This window comes from Callospermophilus lateralis, chromosome 3 (assembly GCF_048772815.1).
Source record: "Callospermophilus lateralis isolate mCalLat2 chromosome 3, mCalLat2.hap1, whole genome shotgun sequence".
Classification (NCBI taxonomy): Eukaryota; Metazoa; Chordata; class Mammalia; order Rodentia; family Sciuridae; genus Callospermophilus; species Callospermophilus lateralis.
In genome coordinates, this window is record NC_135307.1 from 131360356 (window position 1) to 131368740 (window position 8385).

The window sequence follows — 8385 nt, forward strand, 5'->3', positions numbered from 1 at the left end:
AGCTTCATACCCAGTCCTTATTATTTTTTATTTTTAAGAGGGTTTCACTAAATTGCTGAGACTGTCATCAAACTTGGGTTGCTGACATTACAGATGTGCGCCACCACGCCTGGCTCTTGTTTCTTCTTTAACTAGTTTGTTGAAGCTGCTGTTGGAAAGGTCTCTCGTGGTTCTCTCTTTGCCAAATCTAGTATGCCCTTTAAATTAATCTTCATTTTTACTTCAGCAGCATTTAATATCATTAAGTACTTTCTACTCCTAACATTTCCTCCAGTTAACCAATCTCTTCTGCTTTCTCTCCCTCTTCCTTCTCAGTGTCTTTCTAGAGCTCCTTGCTTCAGTCTGTCTTAGCATACTTGTATACTGAAGATCTCCCATATTCATCTTACCCACTGACATGATTTCAGTTGTTGTGTTATTGATAACTTTCTGCTCTGTACCTCCTGCATTGTAGATATATTTTTCTAACTGCTGTTTCTGCTTGAATATCTTGAAAGCACCTCAGAAAATACTAGTTGCTACTTGACAGCAATAGCAGCCTATGTGCTACATGCTGTGCCAACTGCCATACTTGTATTATTTTATTTATTCCTCATACAAACCCCAGGAGGTAGGTGTGTAAGCATTGTCTTGAATTTTTTAGCTGGAGAAACTAAAGCTGAAAGAATCAGCCAAGGGTCTCATAGCTAGTAAGAACCAAAGAACATTTTATTTTTAACTCATTTTTAATAATATAGCTGTTATATAAAAGAATATGTGTGTTTGTGTCTATGTGTATATATGTATATATTACATATGTTACAAAGCATAATATTTTTATAATAAATATCAGTGACCATATCACTCAACCCAAAAACTAGAACATTAGAGTTAATTTGTATATATTTAAGTGTTCTTTCCAGTCCCATCTTCTTGTCCAGAAAGAACACTACTGTATTGATTTTTTTATTTTTAATTTTAGTCCATACCTACCATATACATACATATTTAAACAATATATTCTTTTAAAAATCAATTAATTTTGCTTGGTTTTGAATTTTTAAAAAATAAAGATACTTACCACTGTGCTTTTAAGATTCCTTCATGTTATTATATGTGGCAGGAGGTGATTCAGTTTTCATTGTTGTATAAGATTTAGTTTTGTGGTGGCTGGGGTGTGGCTCAGCAGTAAAGCGCTTGCCTCCCACATATGAGGCACTGGGTTCGATCCTCAGCACCACATTAAAAAAAGTAAATAAACAAAATAAAGACCCTGCGTCCGTGTACAACTAAAAAATATTTTTAAAAAAAGATTTAGTTTTGCGAGCACACCACAGTTTATTTATGCACTCTGGTGTTGATGGGCATTTGGGTTGTTTCCAGGTTTTTGCAGATAAGAACTATGTTGCTATAAGCATTTTTATTTTGTCTCCTAGTGAACATGTATAAGAGTTTCCTTACAGTGGGTAACTGGAACTGAAAGTACTAACTTTATGGTTTTTTAACTTTACTAGATAATACCAAATTACCTTCCCTGGGCCAATTTGTACTCCCATCAGCAGTGTATAAGAATTCACCATAATTAACTTGGCATTGTCAGTCTTTGGTTTTTGCCAATACTGTGGGTATAAAATGGTCATTATAGTGTTAATTTGTAGTTTTCTGATTAGTAATAAGATTGTGCTTATTTTCATGTTTATTGATTCACAATGTTTCCTCTATGCAGTGTTCATTTTTTTATTTTTTCCCATTTTCCCATTAGATTTTTTTCTTATTGATTTGTAGGGCTTTGCATATTCTAGATTCTAACATGAATTGTCATATACCTCGAAGATATCTTCTCCAAGTTTGTGTCTTGTCTATTCAACTTCTTTATGATCTTTTACAAAACATACTTTCTTAATTTTATTGTAGTCAACTGTATCAAACTTTCTTTAATGGGTACTATTTTTCTGTCTTGTTTAAACATGGTTAGCCATTTAAGCAAGCATCATTTATTGATGGTCCTTTTTTTTTTCCCCTCTGTGATCTATACATTGTCATCTGTCATATAGCCATGGGACTCTCTCTCTCCTCTATTCTGTTCTTTTGGTCAATACCTACTCTCTTCATTATAGTAAGAGGCCCTAATATAGTAATATTAGGGCTATTAGCCTAATATTAAATATTTTTTGAATACTTAATAGTCATGGTCTGGGATGTCAAGAGGGACTTTTTTCTAATGTAGAATTTACAGCACCTGTGCCAGAAGAATGATCAAAGTGAGGAATTACCACAAAATGTTAATGTAAGAAATAATTGTTGATGCAGTGTCCTCTATTTAGAAGGCAAAAAGACATAAGATCTAGTGCACATAGGGAGGGGTTGCCATAGGTCATCTATTGAATCAAGAGGAAAAGGCAGAGAATTTGAGCACAGATACAGGTAAGTAGATATTCAGGGTGAGAGGTCATTCAAGTTCTGATGTGATTGCTTCTATATTCTGAAGAAGCAAGGTCAGCACTTGAGAGTGAGAACAAGGAAAAGTGTTGAAAGATTCAAGAGAAAGGAAAAGGTGTAAAATAGTCACTTAGAAGAATAGGAGAGTGAATGGACTTGAGAAATGAAGTTCTGACAGACAGAAGTTAGGGCCCGCTGGAGGCTAGTGATCATGAATTTAAAGTGAGAGCAGTGATTATAATTGTGTGTTTTTCTCCAGGTGTATTCAGTTATGCACAGAACAGAGAATTGAATTTAACTAGAATTGGAATTTGCCAACAGATTAAAGTACAGGAGGTTAGAGGCCAGGGAGTTGAGGGTGTGTACAAGGGAGATTGATTATAATCATTGGATTCAAAGTATGTTGAGTGGGGAATATGGACATAAAGAAGAGATAAGATCAACAATTTTTTTTTGTATCAAAGTATTAGAGTTAGAATACCAGATAGAGGGAGTGAGCTGGAAATATAGGTGATAATAGAAGAATAAAATGTTTGAGTCAAATTATAGAAGGGTTGCAATAGTTTCTGGTGACAGTGTGGGTGCTGTTGATATTTTATGAGTGGGACAATCTATCATGTGAGCACTAACCACACCATAGAGCCCCTATAGTCTTGACTCCTATCCATTGATTGCTAGTAGGAACCCCTAAGTTCAACATGAAATGTCCCTCTATAACCTTGTTCACGAAACAGTGCTTTAATAGAATATTTATAAAAACTCCCAGTGGCTGCAAATCACTTTCTAAGAAATAACCATGGAAGTCACTGAGGTAGGGTGGAAGATGAAATCTTTGAAGGGAGGACACCAAGAAATCAAGAGACCAGAATGTTGAAGAATTATCTACATGGCCATTGAAATTATAGGAGTTATGACATTGAATGACACTGGGCCGAAGCTAAAACTTCAAGGTGAAGGATGAATAAATAATCCAGGGACTCTGTAGTAATGTATCAAAGAATTACTTATAGTCATTCAGTGGGAATGAAAGCTGGGAGGATTTTTTTTTCAGGGGAAGGCAGAACAGAAAAGAGGAAGAATGGCTTATAAACAAGAACGACACTGTCCCCATCTCCAGGGATAGTAGTAAATAACAAAGGTATGGGAAAGGAAAGAATTGCCATTTGAGAGGCTTGCAGGGAAAGAAATAGCACTGCCTTTAGGGGAAACAAGGTCTCTGAATAAGTTTGTGAGTGGAATATTTTGGAAAATTATGTTAAATACAGATTTTATAGTGGTTTACTGATTTCCAGGGGATGCCATGGAAGAAACTGAGGAATTTTGGGGTGGGAGAGAACCTCTAAGAGATGAAGACATAAAAGGATACATACATAGCTGACTAGGAATAAGAGCCCAGAAAGTGATGGATGCTCTGGAGCCCATCTGTGGGAACTGAAGTAAGTGAGGATGAAAGAGGCATATAAGGATGAAAATCCTGATGGCCTCAAGACAGGTGGTTGTTGGTGGTTATGAATTTTGGTATGGGTAAGAGAAAAGAATTTCTTACAAGGGATACCTCTTTACCCCAAAAGGTTCTCTTGACTGCCTTCTCCCTCCTGTCGGCGGAAGCATGAGTCAGAAAGGGGCAGACTCCCTTATCCAGAACACTTTAGTGCTTCCCTTCTTAACTTACTTGGATAGAAAGTAGAGGTTTCTGATCTCTGGCCAGGAGAACACCAAGCACTGATTGGTTGGCTTAGACCTGCTGTAATAGTTATCTATTGCCACCTAACAAATTACCCCCAAACCTAATGGCTTAAAGCAGCATTTATTATCTTGTCTCTTCTGTGGACTAGGAATCCAGGGAGGTGCAACTTGCTGAATCCTCTATTTGGGTATCTCTCAGAGTTTCAGTCAGGTATTAAGGGTCCAGTCATCCTAAGGTTTAACTGGGAATGGATCCTCTTTTAAATTCAAATAGTTGCTGGCAAGATTCAGTTCCTTACATTTGTTGGACTGAGGTCCCCAGTTTCTCACAAGCTGTTGACCAGAAGCCTCCCTTGATTCCTTTGCACATGGATCTCTCCATGAGGCATCTTGCAGCATGGCAACTGGCTTCCTCAGAGTAAGAATCTCTTGCTAGCAAGTGAATACTACCAAAACAAAAGTGAGAGTTTTTTAAATTCAGTCTTGGAAGTGACATCTCATCAATTTTTTTGCTCCATTCTATTCATTAGAAGCAAGTCATTAGGTTCAGCCCATATGCAAGGGTATTACACAATGGACATGAATACCAGGTGGCAGGGACAATTGAAGACCATGTCAGAAGGCTTCCCATCTCTGACCCAACTATAGATATAAGAGGATTAGTACTAGCTTAGATTGGTCAGGTTCTTTCCACCCCTGGAGAGTTTGAACCAAGTCCTGAAATCTCAAGGCTGCCATATAATTGAGGGGAGGTGCAGAGGATGGAGTAAATGTTAGGTGGACAGCCACACTATTCACCAGTGTACTTGCTTTCATTCTTCTGCCCCTGAAGCTGTGTTATTTCTACAACATTGATCAAGTATAAATTCCTTATTCTAGCATATATTGCCCTTCACAATCTGATCCCAAGTTATCCTTCCAGTCTGATCTCTCACCATTTACTCTAATTTATTCTTGGTCTCAGGACCTCTTTAATACTCTTAGAAGTTACTGAGGGCCCAAAATAGTTTTATTTATATGGGTTATATCTATTAATATTTACTTAATTAGAAATATCAGAAAATTTTTAAATACTTATTAATTCATTTTTAAATAATACCCATTATTTCCCATATAACATTTTTATTAAAAATAACAATTACTTGCTGGATGCAGTGGTGTATAGTGGTGTATACCTATAATCCCAGTGACTCAGGAGAGTGAGGCAGGAGGATCACAAATTCAAGACCAGCCTCAGCAATTTAGCAAGGCCAAAAGCAACTTTGTAAGACCCTGTCTCAAAATAGAAAATAAAATGGGCTGGGGATATAGCTCACTGGTAAAGTGCCTCTAGGTTTAATCCCCTGTACCAAAAAACAAAACAAAAAAAAAACCTCTATTATTCAAAAAATGTTTTATGATGAAGGATATCATTTTACATTTTAAAAAATCTCTTTAATGTCAGTTTTAATAAAAAAACAGCTAGATTTTCCTATATGGTTCTATATTCTGTCTTTTGTGATACATAGTTTGGGTGAAGTATATCTGAAGAAAATCAGGCTTCACATAGATATGGAATTGAAAAGTGAAAATACAAGTATTTTAATAATCTTGTCAGATAATTGTGGGTATTCTTGTTTGGCATTATAGCAATTGTATAAGTGATAATTTCTTAAAAGGTAGTTGTAATGTGGAATCTAAACTTTTCATATTCAGTTGAAATTAAGTCCATTGGACTCTCTGGCACTTTTAATAGCTTTTACCTGCTTGGAAAATACTGATTGAGTTATTTGGGCCTTCCAAATATTGACCCATTTCATAATGTTTTTAATCACATTTCACTGCCTCTTCAAAAAAGCCTTTAAATGTAGGGAAGCTGTCAATCCTGGAGGATTCAAAAGTCTTATTTTCACCTAAATGCTCACATTTTATTATTGGCAACAAATACTTTCAGTCGTTTCCTCTAAGTAAGTAATTTTTACAAAGTGCCAAATACCCATAGCCATATTGAATTATCAGTTTGTTTTTTTTTAAGAGAGAGAATTTTTTAATATTTATTTTTCAGTTTTCGGCAGACACACGTCTTTTTTTTTATTGTTATGTGGTGCTAAGGATGGAACCCAGCGCCCCATGCATGCCAGGCAAGTGCGCTACCGCTTGAGCCACATCCCCAGCCCTAATTAATAGTTTTTTCATGTAAAAAAACATGGTGCTTTGGGCTGGGGATGTGGCTCAAGCGGTATCGCGCTCGCCTGGCATGCGTGCGGCCCAGGTTCGATCCTCAGCACCACATACAAACAAAGATGTTATGTCTGCCGAAAAAACTAAAAAATCTCTCTCTCTCTCTCTCTCTCTCTCTCTCTCTCTCTCTCTCTCTCTCTCTCGCTCTTAAAAAAATGGTGCTTTGTGGAAAAAAAAGGAATCCTTATGACTTACAGTGCCTTCTAGCTTCTGTTTATTATGCTCTGAGTATCCTTTTACCTTTGCTGCCAACCTACCACCTCTCTCGGTGTACATCCCATTGAGATACCTCAAAAAAAGACTCTGATTGGATTCTCCAGCCATTACCCAAGGTCCATGGCACAAAGAGGTTCATGGCACAGAGATGGCAGCCCATGAATAAGCAATTATTTCGAGCGACTATATCAGAGACTGTAGGTCTGGCAAACACAGAGAGCACCATGTCTTAAAATATATACCATTATGAATTAGCAAGATATATTTTTCAAGGCATAGATATGAATAGAATGATCATGGTATGGAAAGTTAAGTTAAAACATCTCAGATTTCAGAATTTACTTTTACAAGCACTTCCTTGTCAGAGCCTTTTTTATAAACAAAAAAGCTGTCCTTAAAGTGTAGTCACATGCTGGTACCACCTTTATTTTGGGGTCTCAATTAAAAAAAAAAATGGGCTGCTATAGGATCTGTCCCAAAATACTCTTCAATATGAGCTGAGCAATTGCTAACTATGAATTTTCTACCAATGTAAACAAAGAATTTATCGCCTTTTACATTGACATTAATACAAAAAATTGTTAAAGGTTTCTGTGGTTGATCAACATTTTTCATTGTTCTAATGGGTGTCTTCCTCCTTCACAAGGGAGGAGAATCCTCCAGAGTATCTGTATTATTTTATATCTAGTGTTTTTATGTAATAAATTAACTCACTTGGCACTGTATTTTCCAAATCCACAGATTTTAAGTGTAGGTTTGGTAACTTGTCCTCCTTTGAGAGTCCTGTAATTACTGACATGCAATATAGGTTTTGGCTATTTTAACTGAGAACATGCCCATCTGTGCTTACAAATAAGTTCATTTCCTTAGTGAAATGAAGAACTAAAGTAGGCTGTTTTTAGAAAAAAATATGTGGGACCTGATTTCCCCTTTACATCCATCCCATGAAAATATTACTTGGGGTGGGAGATACTATATTTGGGTTAATGGTGAGGAAAACAAAAACAACATCTCTTGGAAGAAATATAACCTAACACAATTTAAAATGGAAACAAATTGAAACATGATTCTTTCACAACATAGGAAGATTTTAATCTTATCTCTGTCATACATATGACATCTAAATTTTTAAAAGAAATCTAGGCCAGCATAGGTGGCACATACCTGTAATCCCAGCGACTCAGGAAGCTAAGGTAGGAGGATCACAAGTTAAAGGCCAGCCTGAACAATCTACCAAGACCCTATCTCAAAGTGAAAAAGAACTGAAGATTTGGCTTGGTGGTAAAGTGCCCCTGGGTTCAATCCCCAGTATCAAAAAAAAAATCATCCTTTATATTTTTTTTTCCAAATGCAGGAAGTCAGAGACTATACATTTAGATTTTGTTAACTCTTGTACTTATGTGTCACAAATAATTAATTTGTGTTTTAAAGACTAATTTGTGTATACTCCAAGTGATTTTTAAATTTTAGGCAACTTATCTTTATTTCTGACACCACAATCCTTACTAAGACAAATTAACATGAGTTTCTCCATTGACTTTATATATTCCAACAATAATCATTTTTTCAAGTGGTACAAAGTACCCTTTACTACACTTCCTGCCTGGGTAGACAGTAGGAAAAGTTTATCATTTTTGCTTTTTTTAAATGAAACACTAAAATATTATATCCTTCAGCTTTGTGATAGGTATAAAACAAAACCTCAGAAGCCATTCTTGCTGAGTATTAGTGCCACAATGCAGAGTAAAGTCTCAGAAAAACCAATTATATACTCTATGGGTGTGGATGGCTTTCAATATTAGTATCCTAAATCATCTAAAGGCTTGTTTTCTTTCTTTTTTACAG

General features: G+C 36.1%; 1 protein-coding gene across 2 annotated transcripts in view; it reads left to right on the forward strand.

The window, feature by feature from the left end:
* The window catches only part of Hdgfl3 (HDGF like 3), a 69044-nt gene that overhangs the window by 54776 nt on the left and 5883 nt on the right, over positions 1–8385 (forward strand). The window lies entirely within an intron of this gene.